Source organism: Hevea brasiliensis, chromosome 4, assembly GCF_030052815.1.
Source record: "Hevea brasiliensis isolate MT/VB/25A 57/8 chromosome 4, ASM3005281v1, whole genome shotgun sequence".
Taxonomy (NCBI): Eukaryota; Viridiplantae; Streptophyta; class Magnoliopsida; order Malpighiales; family Euphorbiaceae; genus Hevea; species Hevea brasiliensis.
The window spans coordinates 10,184,099-10,203,817 of record NC_079496.1 but is presented as its reverse complement, the minus strand read 5'-3'; positions in this window follow the sequence as shown (position 1 = coordinate 10,203,817).

Here is a 19,719-nt window from a genome sequence, read left to right as displayed (position 1 = left end):
GTTTTTTATGAAATAATTAAAAATGTATTATTAAATTTATATTTATATTTTAATAATAATATACTTATAACATATATAATACAATATATAAATAAAAAATACTTATTAAATATATTAAATTATTAACATATTAAATATGTTTTAAAATTATTTTTATTAAACAATATAACAATATAAAATTTCAAAATTTATAAATAATTTTCTTTCACATTAATCCAACTATGCAATCTATTATACAATTTAATTAATATTATTTTAAATCATGAAAAATTAGAATAAAATATATAAAAAATTAAACTTATTTAAAAAAAAAAAATTGAGTTTGAACTAATTTAATTAATGAATTAATTTGAATCTATTATTTTATTTTTAAACATCTTCTGGTATTTTGAAAATGTTATTATATTTTTTATTACAATATAATACATAACTTTTATAAGAATATGATTAAATAAAAAATTAATAATTCTTAAATCGATAGATATTTTTATTTATATAATTAATTAAAATAATATTAAAATTAATATTTTAATTTAAGTAATTAAATATATATTTATATTATAATAATATTATATTTATATGTAAAAAAATTTATAAAAAATAATGTAAAAATAAATAAATTATAAATTTATACAAAAATTATAATAACACGTAACATACGTTAAAAAAAATTAATTTAATTAGAAGAGACTCGCATGCTCAAGCGAAAGAAGGAGAAGTTAGAGGTTGAATTAGCTATAGATATAGGAACACATGCAACACATAAATAGATGGAGATAATAATTTCTTATTTTAAATAAATTAACTATTTAAAATATATTATTTAATATTATCATTTTTTTTACTATGTAGTCTTTTTGATATATTTAATTCAAATTTTTTATTAGTCAGCATATTTAAATGAGAGGTAATTTACTATTATAAGAATTAAATAATTTAATACTTAGAAAATTTATGGACCGTATATATTTATTTTCTAAAATGATTGAATAGATCAAAAAGTAAATAGAATAAAATATAAAGACTGATTAATATATTTTTTCAAATAAAAATATTAAATAATTAACTTTGTTAAAATAGGTGAACTAAATAATAAATTTCTAGATAAAAAATTTTTACAATATAATTGAGTTAATTTAAATATTACAATTTATTTTACATTATTTTTTAAAAAATGATTTTTTATTTATTTAATTTTTAAATTAATAAAAATAAAATAAATAAATGAATTTCAAATTAAATTACATGAATTATAGACTTTATGTAACACCCCAAAATTTTAAATTTTATTATTTTATGAGTATTTTTGGTATTTTAATTTTATTTAAATTTTATGAAATTATTTGAGATTTTTCAGATTTTAAAAATCGGGTTCGATTTTCCGAAAATATAAACTTTGATGATTTTTAAAAATTAATTTAAAGACCACGTGGCAAAACTAAAAATATATTTGGAGTCTACGAATTTTTCTGAGTTTTCTGAAATTTTTTCGAAATTTTTGGACCTCGTTTTCGGTCCCGAGGCAGAGTAAAAATTTAAAATTTTGTATTTCGAATCGAACCGGCCGAATCAAACCGGGCCGGATCGGACCGGTCGAATCGGACCAGCTCCCTCCCCTTTTTCTTCCTCCCGCGCGCGTCTCCTCCTCCTTCTCTCTTTCTCCCGTTTTCTCTCTCCTCCCGCCTTGACCCACCTCCCGCCACCACCCACCTCCGCCACCCCTCTCACCGCGGCCGTCCCACCTCCTTCCCCTGGCCGGCCGCCGCCCCAAACGGCTGGAAAACGCGCGCGAACTCCCCTCCCTCGCGCGCGCGACGTTTCGACTTCCCGGCCAAAATCCGGCCGATCCGACCACCAATCGGACCGGGTCTTGTGTCTAAAATCATCTACCCGTTGAGAGCTTTCCATAGACACCAAGAACGCCGAAATCCATCTAGCAGTTTGTCCAATTTTTGCCTGGGAAATTTTAGCCCATTTTGACTTTCGGGCTAGATTTCTCGCAAAGCGTGAATCCCACGAGAAAACCGAGAGTACCAGAGCGCTCCACTCGTCGAGAGCTTCGCGGCGACATAAATTTCGAATTTTTCCGACACCATTTTTCGGTGGGTCCCACGTAATTTCGCAGTGTTTTTCCGAGCATTAAATGAGCTTAGAAAATTCTAAAAAATTTATGTACTAACCCCCGTGTTGTGGGCTTCGTGTAGGTATCCTCAATTAGCGGAAATTCGACAGTTGACCGGGTCTGTGAATTTCCGGCCAGACAGACCCGTTACCGGAAAAGTCTTCGAATTGGACTGAGGTTTTGGCTACCCCCCATTGTCAGACGTCCCGAGCGCGTCTCCGAAGTCGGAATCGGAAAAGGTAAACCCGAACCTTGCTTTTTCGTAATTTTCTAGTGCTTAGATAGGATTAAAAATCCATAAAATATTCGTGGTAGCTCAGAAAATTATAATTCTTTTGGCAATAGCCTAGTAATATTGCTAAGGACAGCGGGGCAAAGTTTTAGAATTTTTAGAGTTTGTTTGGGCAATTTTTGCAAAAATGATCAATTATAAGGACTAAATTAAAATTTTACATATTGTGATGAATGATTGATTTGATGGGCCCAAGAGGGGCTGTGTGATGTGATTGAGTCGTGGATATATGGATTGTGAATATAGAAGTGTGTTTTGAGCCCTTTTGCAGGTTGGGTAGGTCCTAGGTATAGGGGAGACTCTGCCGGATTTTCGGCACGACTTAGGACGTATTTGGTCTTTTCTTGATTGTATTGAGTCATTTATATTAAAAATTGTAATGTAATTGTCAGGTGAGCCGGGAAAGCCTTCTTCCTCCGCCCAGCCACCACAGTGACTGTTGTCAAGTCTGTGAGTAAAATATTAATTTTAATTGTAATTTCATTATTATTATATGTTCAAGCATGCCCATGCATCACTTATATGCATATATCTATGTAGATAAACTTTAGGCACGATTTATGTTGCATTCATAACTGTGAAAGTGCCATGTATGTTGCTGTGGTAATTTGGAGCAGTGTGCGTGCGTTGGCGTGCGTGTGATGTGGTGTGGACTATGGATAGGACGGGTAGACACGGCTTGAGATCTTCGCTGGGACCCGGTCCTTCGGGGTAGACACGGTTTGAGTTCTTCGCTGGGACCCCGATTTGGTTTATTAAGCGAAAGTCCGGCTTGAGTTCTTCGCTGGCACCAGGTTGGATTTAAGAGAGCTGTATAGGGGATCAGCTCCCATATATTATGATTGATACTACTGGGTGTGTGTGAGTGCTCCAAATTACCTTTTTGATGTTATGATGTGAAAATGTTGTTGATGTTGCATTTCACTCTACAGGGTGCATTAGTTTTAGATAGTTATAGAGATTATGGTTAAAATTGATATTTTACTCTCTGAGTCGAACGCTCACTCCTGTTCAATATTTTTCCAGGCCATAGGAGGATATTTTTGAGGTTAACCTGCTTCCTTTCCTCGCAGGTTGTTTATCAATGTTCGTGTAATTTTATTAACTCCTAGAATTTCCGCATGTGTTAGAAGTATTTATTTGATTTTGGTCTGTAATATTATTATCATGTTGGACCTGTAAACATATAATGATATGCCTGTTTAATGGATTGGATGAGGCAGCTGAGCTCCCATTTATTTTTATGCTGATGAGTATGTGGAGGGTGAGCTGAGCTCCCCAATTGATGATATATTTTGTTTACAGGTCGGGTGAGCCAAAAACTCCCCGTTGAAAGGTCCACTTTATGGCCGGACTCCGTCCGGTTGATTTCTTGATATTGGGCCCAAATGGGCCTTAGAGTTGGATTAATGAATAGTTAGGCTTACTACGGGCCTCGGGGGCTTTAGGCTGGCCCAGGTCCTAGTGTCGGTCCGGCCCATAGGTTGGGTCGTGACAAATGTGGTATCAGAGCTTAGGCTCTAGATTCTTAGGGAAGGTTCATCTAAAGTGTTGGGAAGAGTCTACTAGGAGTCACATGCAGAAAAATAGGGTCCACATTCGTCTTGCATTGTCATCTTTGCTTCTAGTTTCTGCTTCATATAATTATGTATAAATATGAGTCTATAGAGCTGTGTAACATGCTGTTTTGAATTTTGTGGGCTAATGCTGCTGAATTTCAGGAAAATGCGTAGAAGGTGAGAGCCGCCATCGCACTGTAACTGGATGTGCTCGACGAGGTGTCAAGACAAGATGAGGCGCCGCCAGGAGGCGGGGTAGGAGGCCTAGAGCTGCTCAAGTAGAAGAGCAGCTGCCAACAGTTCAGGATCAGTCTTTCATGGCACAGGGTCCCATGGACCCCATGGCAGCTACTCTAGCTGGGTTGCAGAGGACCATCGATATGATGGCGCAGTATATGGTCCACCCTCCACAGCAGCAGCAATCCACCGCACCAAGAGGAGAACCTTACAAACAGATCATAAATTTCAAGAAGTTGGTGCCTGGTACTTATGATGTGTCAGACGATGCATATCGATTTTTGGATTCCTGCAGACAGACAGGAACAGAATTGCAGTTGACTAATAAAAGACTAATAGAGTGTATGCAGCATGTCATGGGGCCTATGCCTAGACAATGGATGAATGACTACATATTACCTCGGATGGAGGGTTTGTCATGGACTCAGTTTGTGGAACTGTTCATCAATCGGTTTGTGCCAGAAAGCTTCAGGGATCAAAAGCAGTGGGCCTTTGAGGCCTTAAGATAGAATGGCAGGTCTGTAGATGAATATGCTACAGAATTTCTTGAGTTGAGCAGGTATGCCCCTACAGCTGTAGCTACAGAAACTACGAAGATGAAGAGGTTCCTAAAGGGGCTTGACAGGAGGTATGCAAACCTGGCCATGATGTCTGATCAGTCGTTTGATGTGGTAGTTGATCGAGCCAGACAGATAGAGATTAGCTATGCTGCAGATGACAGCGGAAGAGCAAAGAAAAACAGAGCAGAGGGATCTTTAGGTGCTCCCCATATGGGTGCTCCAGATAGTGGTGGCCAGAGTAATTTCAGAGGAAGAAGTAGGAACAAGAAGAGTGGTTTTAGACACAAATCCCGAGGATTCAGACCAGGGTACGGATCCAGCAGTGGTCACAGTTCGGGGTACAGCAGTTCTGGGTCTGGTTTAGGATCCTCCTTGGCACCTTGTGCACAGTGTGGAAGAGGACATTCAGGACCTTGTTTGATGGGTTCAGGAGTATGCTTCAGGTGTGGCCAACCAGGTCACTTTGCTAGGGAATGCCCCGTGTTCAGTGAGCCACAGATGGGGTCACAGGGTTCTGTTGCAAATGTTCCTCGCCAGTTGTATCCGGGTGCTTCCAGCATGGCAGGCAGTCAGTTTAGTGGCCAACAGGGCCGAGGACAAGGGGGACGTGGATTTGGAGGCAGATCAGGAGGTAGAAGTCGATCGTGGTTACGCCACTCGGGGTAGGGTCAAGCTCGAGTTTTCACCCCGACCCACCGGGATGCTCAAGCTTCAAATGCGCCAGGCGTGTATTCTTCTGGTCTGTTCCTATGAGGCTCGTGTTTTGATAGATCCGGGTGCTACGCACTCATTTGTCTCCCCTGTGTTTGCCATGAGATTGGGTAGAAACCCTACAACCTTAGAATGTCCTTTATCGGTAGCTACCCCACTTAGTGACAACATAGATGTAGATATGGTTTTTCTGGGTAGCCCAGTGGTAGTGGATGGAAAGATCCTCCCAGCAGACTTAGTTCCTCAATCAGTAATGGATTTTGATATAATTTTGGGGATGGATTGGTTGGCAACTCATTATGCCACCTTAGACTGCAGGAACAAAAAGGTGTATTTCCACATACCTGGTGTGGAAGAGTTTAGCTTTGATGGTGACAGGAGCGTGGCTCCATATAATTTGGTGTCAGCGATTAGCGCTAGAAAAATGTTGAGGCGTGGATGCCAAGGGTATTTGGCATTGGTGAGAGATACATCTGTAGAAGGTGTCAGCATGGAAAATGTTCCTGTTGTCAGAGAATTTATGGATGTCTTCCCTGAAGAGCTTCCAGGGTTGCCACCAGAAAGGGAAATAGAGTTCTGCATTGATGTTGTTCAGGGTACAAATCCCATATCCATGCCACCTTACAGGATGGCACCAGCAGAATTGAAAGAGCTGAAGGAGCAACTACAGGAGCTTTTGGACAAGGGTTTCATACGCCCGAGCACTTCACCCTGGGGCGCTCCTATGCTATTTGTAAGAAAGAAAGATGGGTCATTGAGGTTGTGAATTGACTACAGACAGCTGAACAAGGTGACTGTGAAGAACAAGTATCCACTTCCTCGGATCGATGATCTGTTTGATCAGCTCCAAGGGGCTAGATTCTTTTTCAAGATAGACCTGCGATCAGGCTACCATCAGTTGAGAATCAGGGATGAGGACGTGTCCAAAACGACATTCAGGACAAGATATGGTCATTATGAGTTCTTGGTGATGTCTTTTGGACTCACTAATACACCAGCAGCCTTCATGGACTTGATGAACCGGGTGTTCAAGCGATTTTTGGACCGTTTTGTCATCGTATTCATAGATGACATTTTGGTATACTCTCAGACCGAGGAAGAACACGTGTGGCACTTGAGGATGGTGTTGCAGACTTTGAGGGAGCACCAGCTATATGCCAAATTTTTGAAATGTGAATTTTGGCTAGAAAGCATCTCATTCTTGGGATACGTGGTTTCAAGAGAAGGTATTCAAGTGGATCCCAAGAAAATTGAAGCTGTAACCAATTGGCTTAGACCTACAACAGTCACTGAGGTGCGAAGTTTTCTTGGTTTAGCTGGCTACTATAGGCGTTTTGTGTAAGATTTTTACGGGATAGCGGTTCCCCTAACTAAGTTAACTCGGAAGAATGTTCCATTCATTTGGCCAGATGACTGTGAGAAGAGCTTCCAGAAGCTTAAGGAGTGTCTAACCACCGCCCCTGTGTTGACACTACCTATGAGTGGTGAAGGATACACCGTGTACTGTGACGCCTCCAGAGTTGGCCTAGGGTGTGTTTTGATGTAGAATGGAAAAGTAGTAGCTTATGCTTCAAGGCAGCTGAAGAGGCATGAGCAGAACTACCCCATCCATGATTTGGAAATGGCGGCTGTAATCTTTGCTCTAAAAATCTGGAGACACTACCTGTATGGTGAAGTGTGCGAGATATACACCGACTATAAGAGTTTGAAGTACATCTTCCAACAGAAGGACTTAAACTTGAGACAGAGGAGATGGATGGAGCTTCTGAAAGACTATGATTGCACCATCCAGTACCACCCTGGGAAAGCAATGTAGTAGCAGATGCTTTGAGCAGAAAATCCTCTGGCAGTTTGGCGCACATTTTAGCAGAGAAGAGACTGTTGATTCAGGAAATACATGAGTTAATGGATCAAGGTTTAATTCTAGATCTTTCAGATGAGGGGGTATTGTTGGCTCATTTTTCAGTGAGGCCAGACTTGCGGGACAGAGTTAGAGTTTCCCAGCACGGAGACCAACAACTGATGAGAATCATAGAAAGAGTACAGCAAGGTGAAGGTGGTGAGTTTGGATTTGCTAATGATGGCGCCCTAGTGTAAGGTTCTAGGATATGTGTGCCCGATGTGGACAATCTCAGAAATGAAATCATGCAAGAGGCACACTATACACTGTACAGTGTCCACCCAGGTTCCACCAAGATGTACCATGATGTGAAAGATAGCTACTGGTGGAATGGCATGAAGAGAGACATAGCAGACTTTGTGTCCAAGTGCTTGACTTGTCAGAAGGTGAAGTTTGAACACCAGAGACCGTCAGGGAAGCTGCAAGAGCTCCCTATCCCAGAATGGAAGTGGGAAATGATCACTATGGATTTTGTGACTGGGTTGCCTCGTACCACGCGAGGATATGATTCGATATGGGTAATTGTAGACCGTCTAACCAAATCAGCTCACTTCTTGCCTGTGAAGACTACTTATTCTGTGGCACAGTACGCCCGACTCTACATTCGAGAAATAGTCAGATTGCATGGAGTTCCGGATTTCATAATATCTGACAGAGGGCCCCAGTTCACTTCTCGATTTTGGAGAAAGTTGCAGGAGGCACTTGGCACACAGTTGAACTTCAGTACGGCCTTCCACCCTCAGACAGACGGACAGTCCGAAAGGACAATCCAAACACTGGAAGACATGCTTCGCATGAGTGTTTTGGATTTTGGAGGTCAATGGGATGATCAGCTAGCTTTGGTGGAGTTTGCCTACAACAACAGTTACCATTCCAGCATAGGGATGGCACCCTATGAGGCACTATATGGAAGAAAGTGTAGGTCTCCTCTGTGTTGGACGGAAATGGGAGAAGCGAAGGTGCATGATGTAGACCTAGTGCAGTACACTTCAGAGGTAGTTCCTTTAATCAGGGAACGATTGAAAACAGCTTTCAGTAGGCAGAAGAGTTATGCAGACCCCAGACGGAGGGATGTGGAGTTTGCAGTAGGCGACTATGTATTCCTGAAGGTTTCTCCGATGAAGGGAGTCATGAGATTTGGAAAGAAGGGCAAGTTGGCACCTCGGTATATCGGACCTTTTGAGATTACTGATAGAGTTGGAGCAGTTGCCTACCGGTTGGAGCTACCACCCAACCTTTCTCACGTTCATCCCATATTTCACATCTCCATGCTCAGGAAATACATTCCCGATCCTTCTCATGTACTACAGCCGGATGTAATAGAACTAAAGGAGAACTTGGCATTTGAGGAGCAACCTGTAGCCATAGTGGACTACCAAGTGAGACAGCTAAGATCAAAACAGATCCCTATGGTTAAGGTTTTGTGGAGGAGCCAGTCAGTGGAAGAGTGCACCTGGGAGTCAGAACGGGACATGCATAGCAAGTACCCTTATCTGTTCAATGTATAAGCATGTGCTTTATTCTGCCTTGTGTAAAAAAAATTCGAGGACGAATTTTCTGTAAGGGGGGAAGAATGTAACACCCCAAAATTTTAAATTTTATTATTTTATGAGTATTTTTGGTATTTTAATTTTATTTAAATTTTAAGAAATTATTTGAGATTTTTCGGATTTTAAAAATCGGGTTCGATTTTCCGAAAATATAAACTTTGATGATTTTTAAAAATTAATTTAAAGACCACGTGGCAAAACTAAAAATATATTTGGAGTCTACGAATTTTTCTGAGTTTTCTGGAAATTTTTCGGAATTTTTGGACCTCGTTTAAGGTCCCGAGGCAGAGTAAAAATTCAAAATTTTGTATTTCGAATTGACCCAGCTGAATCGAACCGGACCGGATCGGACTGGTCGAATCGGACCGGCTCCCTCCCCTTTTCTTCCTCCCGCGCGCGTCTCCTCCTCCTTCTCTCTTTCTCCCGTTTTCTCTCTCCTCATGACCTTGACCCACCACCTCCCCGCCACCCCACTCACCGTGCGCGTCCCACCTCCTTCCCCGTGCCGCCCCAAACGGCTGGAAAACGCGCGCGAACTCCCCTCCCTCGCGCGCGCGACGTTTCGACTTCCCGGCCAAAATTCGGCCGATCCGGCCACCAATCGGACCGGTTCTTGTGTCTAAAATCATCTACTTGTCGAGAGCTTTCCATAGACACCAAGAACGCCGAAATCCATCGAGCGGTTTGTCCAATTTTTGCCCGGGAAGTTTTAGCCCATTTTGACTTTCGGGCTAGATTTCTCGCAAACCGTGAATCCCACGAGAAAACCGAGAGTACCAGAGCGCTCCACTCGTCGAGAGCTTCGCGGCGACATAAATTTCGAATTTTCCGACACTATTTTTTGGTGGGTCCCACGGAACTTCGCAGTATTTTTCCGAGCATTAAATGAGCTTAGAAAATTCTGAAGAATTTATGTACTAACCCCCGTGTTATGGCTTCGTGTAGATATCCTCAATTCGCGGAAATTTGACAGATTGGCCAAGATGCGTGAATTTCGGCCAGAACAGATTCTGGAAAAGTCTCCGAATTGGACCGAGGTTTTGGCTACCCCCCATTGTCAGACGTTCTGAGCGCGTCCTCGAAGTCGGAATCGGCAAAGGTAAACCCGAACCTTGCTTTTTCGTAATTTTCTAGTGCTTAAATAGGATTAAAAATCCATAAAATATTCGTGGTAGCTCAGAAAATTATAATTCTTTTTGCAATAGCCTAGTAATATTGCTAAGGACAGCGGGGCAAAGTTTTAGAATTTTTAGAGCTTGTTTGGGCAATTTTTGCAAAAATGATCAATTATAAGGACTAAATTGAAATTTTACATATTGTGATAAATGATTGATTTGATGGGCCCAGGAGGGGCTGTGTGATGTGATTGAGTTGTGGATATATGGATTGTGAATATAGAAGTGTGTTTTGAGCCCTTTTGCAGGTTGGGTAGGTCCTAGGTATAGGGGAGACTCTGCCGGATTTTCGGCACGACTTAGGACGTATTTGGTCTTTTCTTGATTGTATTGAGTCATTTATATTAAAAATTGTAATGTAATTGTCAGGTGAGCCGGGAAAGCCTTCTTCCTCTGCCCAGCCACCACAGTGACTGTTGTCAAGTCTGTGAGTAAAATATTAATTTTAATTGTAATTTCATTATTATTATATATTCAAGCATGCCCATGCATCACTTATATGCATATATCTATGTAGATAAACTTTAGGCACGATTTATGTTGCATTCATAACTGTGAAAGTGCCATGTATGTTGCTGTGGTAATTTGGAGCAGTGTGCGTGCGTTGGCGTGCGTGTGATGTGGTGTGGACTATGGATAGGACGGGTAGACACGGCTTGAGATCTTCGCTGGGACCCCGATTTGGTTTATTAAGCGAAAGTCCGGCTTGAGTTCTTCGCTGGCACCAGGTTGGATTTAAGAGAGCTGTATAGGGGATCAGCTCCCATATATTATGATTGATACTACTGGGTGTGTGTGAGTACTCCAAATTACCTTTTTGATGTTATGATGTGAAAATGTTGTTGATGTTGCATTTCACTCTACAGGATGCATTAGTTTTAGATAGTTATAGAGATTATGGTTAAAATTGATATTTTACTCTCTGAGTCGAACGCTCACTCCTGTTCAATATTTTTCCAGGCCACAGGAGGATATTTTTGAGGTTAACCTGCTTCCTTTCCTCGCAGGTTGTTTACCAATGTTTGTGTAATTTTATTAACTCATAGAATTTCCGCATGTGTTAGAAGTATTTATTTGATTTTGGTCTGTAATATTATTATCATGTTGGACCTGTAAACATATAATGATATGCCTGTTTGATGGATTGGATGAGGGAGCTGAGCTCCCATTTATTTTTATGCTGATGAGTATGTGGAGGGTGAGCTGGGCTCCCCAATTGATGATATATTTTGTTTACAGGTCGGGTGAGCCAAAAACTCCCCGTTGAAAGGTCCACTTTATGGCCGGACTCCGTCCGGTTGATTTCTTGATACTGGGCCCAAATGGGCTTTAGAGTTGGGTTAATGAATAGTTAGGCTTACTACGGGCCTCGGGCGCTTTAGGCTGGCCCAGGTCCTAGTGCCGGTCCGGCCCATAGGTTGGGTCGTGACACTTTATTTTTAATTAAATTTCTAATTTTATATATTTTTCAGGTTCAGATAAATTTGTAATTTACCATCTCCATATTATTGAGATTTATTATCTGAATTTTATTGTTTTTGTGAGGAAACTAGTGTATATAATGGTCAGTATAATAATTTTCTGTTCCTAATTGTTGTTACTTTAATATTTTTTTTCACCGTCTTCTTGTAATCTCAAAGGTTAAGAATTTGATATTGAAAAAAAAAAAACTATAATTTGCCAAGTCATAATTTTTAGTCAGTGGAGTAAAAGTTTTATTTTTTATATTTATAAAATATTTGGTAAAAAAATATTTTTTATTTATAAAATATTGATTTATAATTAAATAAATATATTTTAAATAAAATATGATTATAATAAATTTTTATATGAAATATATAATATTCAATTATATCATTCATTGATGAAAAATAGTTATATATTTATTATATATAAATTATATAATAATTACAAGATTTTTGATATATTCTAGATTAAATTTTTAGTAATCTCATTTAAAAAAAAAATTTCAACTATCTCACAGTTTACGTTTTTGTAGACGTGCCAGATATAGAATATATCACCTAAATTATCCTCTAACTTTTGAAATCAAACAATCGTAAGAATTCATTTTACTGTATGTAGTTTCATCAATCTCATAAGTAATCGAATGAAAAAAATTGATTTGATTGCTTGAACAGTGAATACAAGATTTAGAAAAGTAAATACAAGATTTTAGAAATTAAATATAATAGTTAAAAAATTAAAGGCTGATAAAAATATACTGCTAGAATTTGATTTATATTATTTGATTGAGTTGTTGGAGCTTTTCACAATGAGTTGCTCCTCATCTAATATTTACAACTCTCCTTATAGGTATCTGGAACGATCTGAAAGACCCGCCTTCATGTTATGCAGTTGATGAAAGTTGTCACGATCCAACCTATGGGCTGGACCGGCACTAGAACCTGGGCCAGCCTAAAGCCCTCGAAGCCCGTAGTAAGCTTAACTATTCCTCAACCTAACTCTAAGGCCCATTTGGGCCTAATTTCAAGAATTTAACCGGATAAAGTCCGGCCATAAAATGAACCATTCAACGGAGAGTTTTTGACTCGCCCGACCTGTAAACATAATATATAATAAATTGGGCAGTTCAGCTCACCCTCCACATAATCAAAATGTCATAACTCAAATGGGAGCTCAGCTTCCTCATCCAATCCCATCATGCATACAGTTAATAATTTTACAGATCCAACATAACTTTTATAATACAGGTCCAAAATAAAAATAAGTGCTTCTAACACATGCGGAGTCTAAAATTTAACTCAATTGTACAAAGTACATTAAATATCATCAATGGACCTGCGGAGAAGAAAAGCAGGTTAGCCACAACAAATAATCTCCCTGTAGCCTGGAAAAATAGATGAACAAGAGTGAGCGTTCGACTCAGAGAGTAAAATACCAATTTTAATCATAATCTCTATAACTATCTAAAGCTAATGCACAATGTGGAGTGAAATGCAACATCGTCATAACTTTCATATCATAATAACAAAAAGGCGATTTGGAGCACTCACACACCCAACACTATTAAGCAATACATATATGGGAGTTGATCCCCTATACAGCCCTCTTAATCCAACCTTTATCAGCGAGTGTTTCTGAAGCTAGACTTTCGCTTAATAAACCAAATGCGGGGTCCCAGCGAGTCTCTTTCAAGCTGTATCTACCTCGAAGGACTGGGTCCCAGTGAGTGTCTCTCAAGCCGTGTCTACCCGTCCTGTTCATATCCAATACCATATCACACACACGCCACGCACACACACTGCTCCAAATTACCACAAACAATATCCATGACACTTCAGCAATTATGAATGCAATATAAAATGTGCCTAGCATTTAACTACATAGATACATATTTATAAGTGATGCATGGGTATACTTGAACATATAATAATATCGAAGTTATAATTAAAATTAATATTTTGCTCACTGACTTAAATTGAAGTCACTGTGGAGGCTGGGCAGAGGAGGAAGGCTGTCCCTGCTCAAATGACAATTTTATTATAATTATTTAATACATTTGACTCAATACAAACCAAGAAAAAACCAAAAATGTCCTAAGTCGTATCGAAAATCCAGTAGAGTTTCCCCTATACCTAGGACCTACCCAACCTACAAAAGGACTCAAAATGCACTTCTATATCTACAAATCAATCACATCACATAGCCCCTCCTAGGCCCATCCAAACAGTCAACAATCACAATGTGAAAAATTATAATTTAGTCCTTATAATTAACCATTTTCGTAAAAACTATCCAAATAAACTCCAAAAATTCTAAAACTTTGCCCCGCGGTCCTTACCATTATTACTAAGCTAATGCAAAAGGAATTATAATTTTCTAAGCCACCACGAATATTTTATAGATTTTTAATCAAATTCAAGCACTAGATAATTAAGAAAAAGTAAGGTTCTGGTTTACCTATGCCGATTTCGACCCCGAGAACGCGCTCGGGACGTCTGACAATGGTAGGATAGCTAAAATCTCGACTCAATTTCGAGACTTTTTTGGTAGCCTGTCTGCTCAGCCTGAAATTTACAGACCTAGGCAACCATTGAATTTTTGCAAATTGAAGGTACCTACACAAAGCCCACAACATGGGGGTTAGTACATAATTTTTACGGAATTTTCTAAGCTCATTTAGTACTTAGAGAAACACAACAAAGTTTCGCGGGACCCACCAAAAAACGATGTCGAAAATTTTTGAAATTGGTAGTGCCGCGAATCTCTCGACGAGTGGAGCAATCCGGTACTCTCGGTTTTCTCGTGGGGTTCACGGTTTGGGAGAAATTTAGCCCAAAAGTCGAAGTGGACTAAAACTTCCCGGACAAAAATTGGGCAAATCGCTTGATGGATTTTTATGTTCTTGGTGTCTATGGAACGCTTTCGAGATGCAGATGGGTTTTGACATAAGACCCGATCCGATCGTTGGCCGGATCGACCGAATTTTGGCCGTGAAGGTGAAACGGCGCGCGTGCGCTGGGTAGGCTTCGCACGACTTTTTCGGCTACCTGGAGACTTGCCGGCGGTAGGGGAGAGGCGGGGGAGGTGCACCTGAGTGTGGGGGAGGGAGGAGAGAGAAAATGGGAGAGAGGGAAGAGAGGGTCGCGCGACGCGGGAGGAGAAAAGAAAAAGGGAAGGGCTGATCCGATTCGACCGGTCCTACCTAATCCGGTTCGATTCAAGATACCCAAAATTAAATTTTTACTCTGCCTTGAGACCAAAAACAAGACCTAAAAATTTTGAAAAATTCTACAAAACTCAGAAAAATTCGTAGAGTTCAAATATATTTTTAATTTTACCACGTGGTCTTTAAATTCATTTTTAAAAGTCATCAAAGTTTTATATTTTTGAAAAATCGAACCCGATTTCTAAAATTCGAAAAATTTCAAATAATTTTCCAAAATTTAAATAAAAAAATATAAATAATTACCTATAAAATAATAAATTTAAAAATTAGGGGTGTTACATTCTTCCCCCCTAATAGAAAATTCATCCTCGAATTTTACACAAGGAAGAAAAAAAGATCAGAATTACACATTAAATAAATAAGGGTACTTGCTACGCATGTCCCGCTCTAACTTCCAGGTGCACTCTTCCACTGACTGGCTCCTTCACAAAACCTTAACCATAGGGATCTGTTTTGATCTTAGATGCCTTACTTGGCAGTCCACTATGGCTACAGGTTGCTTCAAACGTCAACTCTTCTTTCAGCTATACTATATCCGGCTGTAGCATATAAGAAAAATCAGGTATATATTTCCTGAGCATGGAGATGTGAAATACAGGATGAATATGAGAAAGGCTGGGTGGTAACTCCAATAGATAGGCATCTGCTCCAACTTTATTAGTAACCTCAAAAGGTCTAATATATCGAGATGCCAACTTGCCCTTCTTTGCAAATCTCATGACTTCCTTCATAGGAGAAACCTTCAGGAATACGTAATCGCCTATTGCAAACTCCACATCCCTCCGTCTGGGATTTGCATAATTCTTCTGCCTATTGAAAGCTATTTTCAATCATTCCTTGATTAAAGAAACCATCTCTAAAGTGTACTGTACTTTGTCTACATCATGCACTTTCACTTCTCCCATTTTCGTCCAACACAAAAGAGACCTACATTTTCTGCCATATAGCGCCTCATAGGGTGCCATCCCTATGCTAGAATGATAACTGTTGTTGTAGGTAAACTCCACCAAGTTTAGCTGGTCATCCCATTGACCTCCAAAATCCAAAACACACATGCAAAGCATGTCTTCCAGTGTTTGGATTGTCCTTTCGGACTGCCCGTCTGTCTAAGGGTGGAAGGCAGTACTGAAGTTTAACTGTGTGCCAAGTGCCTCCTGCAGCTTTCTCCAAAACCTAGAAGTGAATTAGGGCCCTTTGTCAGATATTATGGAAGCAAGAACTCCATGTAATTTGACTATTTCTTGAACATAGAGCTGGGCGTGCTATGCAACAGAATATGTGGTTTTCATGAGTAAGAAATGAGCTGATTTGGTCAGACGATCTATAATTACCCATATCGAATCATATCCCCGCATGGTACGAGGTAACCCAGTTACAAAATCCATAGTGATAATTTCCCACTTCCATTCTGGGATAGGGAGCTCTTGCAGCTTCCTTCACGGCCTCTGGTGTTCAAACTTCACCTTCTGACAAGTCAAGCACTTGGTCACCAAGTTTGCTATGTCTCTCTTCATGCCATTCCACCGTAGCTATCTTTCACATCATGGTACATCTTGGTGGAGCCTGGGTGGACATTGTACAGTGTATAATGTGTGACACCCCTTACCCGTCTACAGTGTAGCCGAGCAAGATATGCAACTCAGTGTGCCGGAGCACCAATTCATATTTCTATTACAATTTATCCCTTTTAATTCATTTATTTACAATTTTTGATAAATCTAAATTTTTTCACAAATTTTATAGAAAATCCGGCAGAGTGGTGGCTATAAATTGGAAAAACAATTCTTCTGAACCTGTTTAAAAGACACTTCCAATATAATTTCCAAATCCAGAACTCCATTACACACATTTCAAATCAATCTCAAAATCTCAATACTATTTTCAGAATTTTTCTGTTCACTTCATCACTTGAAGCACATTTATAAATATTTCTCAACATTTCATTTTTCCACATACATTATACAGAAAATTTCAATAACATGAAATTTCATATATTTACATTATCAAATAATTTTAGGAGTTTATAGTTACAATCCAAAACTAATAAAAAATGCAAAATACAAAATACCACCCAAAGTCCTAATGTCCTACCAAGTGCACTGCAGATGTGAGGTAACTCTGGACTCCGGATGCAGGTCTGAAAGTTCACTCGGTCTGATGTCTGCTGGGCTCCCTAGCTAGGTCTTCAGTACCTGCGCGTGGCAAAAGCGACGCGCTAAGCAATTCTGCTTAGTGGTGACAATATAAAATAAAATAAAATAAGTATGCAGAATGTATGATTACATTTTTTGGGTAGACTTAATTTCTGATATTTATTACAGTATTATTCGATTAAAATTTGATAAAATTTATTATCATTGCCTGAGTAACCCATATTAGTCGACTAGACTGGATAAACGGGTAAACTAGCACTGAATACTAAGTACCTCAGACCATCACACCATCGGTCACATTATGTCTCCCGGTATGCTACAGAACAGCTAATAAGCCGTAATAATCATCAGGATAAAACCTGAGTGTAACAACTCAAATAACATAGCCAAAGGCTATTATGTCACAGAATAGCATGGGAAGCCATGAAACACAGAATGACATGAAGCTATATGCAGTACTGCTAACAGAACCCTATTGGCATATCAACCTATCCAAACTAAACTTGCTAGGTGTACTAGGGCATGTTACACTTTTAAATTTTATAATTCTTGAAATTTAAATTTAGGTGTTACTATTCATTTCATTAGTCAACTAAAATGTTGACTTTTGCATAGGCAATAGGTACATTGGTTCTAGTACTCCCAACATACCACATTTTGTATTCTAAAATTGTTGGTATTGATTGCCAATACCATTTCTAAGCTTAATGTTAATTGGACATAATTTTCAGTTTTCAAGCTTTGTGTTTACTGTTTCATTAGTTATTTTTGCAGTGGGAATTTGGCAAAATGATCAACATGAAAGTTGTTCCTTATTTTGTCTAGTTATATTTATTTTTTTGAATCACTCCATTTGGAGTTTTGTAGCTCAAGTTATGGCCCAAAAACCACAACTGGCAGGATTATAATTTTTCCAGAATTTCTGGACTGACCAAATCTATAGTATTAGGAGCAGTAATTTCAGGTCACTTTTTGAATATGTTATGGTCATAATTTGGGTTAGGTTTCTTCATGAAAGTTGTAGATCTATATCTTATCTTGTTGCTGGTAACATTTCAGGCCAATTGGACCTTTGTACACTGAGTTATGACCAAATAACTAAACACTATTTATTTAGTAATTTTGCCCAGGTAGAATGCAGGTCACCCAGATTAGGGCAATCTTTTGGTCAATGTGGTTTTGTTTTCTGAGCAGGGTTTCTTCACCAAAGTTGTGACATTACGTGTCTAGTTTCATTTCCAATTGGCCTTGAACCAATTGAACCTCTACAATTCCAGTTATTGCTACCCAAACCTACTAGACTCATGCCTAGTCCTACAGGTCACCAAGGGCAGCCACATCAAACTCAAATCCCACTACACAACCCACTTCATTTTTTATTCAAACAAAGCCAAATGGTCACTAATTGACCACTAAAACCTACTTCCATCATCACATGATCAAAGTCTCATTTTCACCCCAAACCCTAACTCAAACATCATCAACCATGCATTATCATTTGCATTTCATCACTCCACTCAAGAGATGCATATTGAGGGCAGACATACTACCATTTTAGCTCCGTAAAAATCATCACAATCATACCCCAACCAAGGTTGCCAAAATTATGGGATGGCATATAAATGATATTTAATAAATTTCTTTGTAATTTGCACTAATTCATAGTCCTTAAACATGAATTTAAAGTGAAAACCAAGGTTAGGTCACAAACCTCTAATGGAGTGAAGTTTCCCACTTGCTAGCGTTCTTCTTTTCCTTTTCTTTTTGCTCCCAAAAGAGTCACCAAGATGTAAGAACAGTTTTTGTGTTGGGAATATAGGGTTTAGTTGGGTAAAAGCTAGGGAAATCAAGCTTTAAAAAGCTTGCTCATGGTTGGCTATGGAGGGAGGGGTGACGGCAAGGAAGAAGGTAGAGAGAGTTCTAATTTTTTTTTCTTCATTTTCTGCCCATTTAGTCTCTTTTAAATAAACTTATGCTATGTGTCAACATTGGATTGGTTGGGAGAATTTTAATGACATCATTATGATGTCATAATTCCATTTTCTTTCATTTTCTATCCTTTTCTTGTCTATTTAATTTCAATTAAATTTTTAACAATATTTATTCATATTTTATGTTATATAAATTATTTATTTAACTAGACAAGTTGGCCAAAAATCATCTCTGAAGACAAAATGACCAAAATGCCCTCCATTTGGCTTAACGAGCCAAAATTGTGTGTACTGATAGAAAAATTTTTCTAAGTATTTTCTTGGCATTCTAATGCCATAAGAATCTCAATGACCCTTCTTTGGAGTCCCAAAAATTATTTTATAATTTTTCCCCCAGGTCTAGGGTTGCTAACGGCCTTCACCGTCACTTCCCTTTCGGGTTACTCATCCCTGGTGTTTCGGCTCGTTTAACCTTAGTGTATTTCGTTTCTAAAAATTTTTCTTGATTTTTATGAGTATTATTTAGTTTCTTTTTAACTCCTCACTCTAGTCTATTTATAATTTTAAACATTCTAGCTGCTCGGACCGACATTGGTCACCAGAATAGTAGACTGTACGGACTAGCTAAAGTGAAGATGTTAAATAATGTGCCTCTCGCATGATTTTATTTTTGAGATTATCCACGTCGGGCACACATATCCTGGAACCTTGCATAAGGGCGCCATCATTAGCAAATCCAAACTCACCACCTTCACCCTGCTGTACTCTTTCTATGATCTTCATCAATTGCTGGTCTCTGTGCTGGGAAACTATGACTCTGTCTCGCAGGTCTGGTC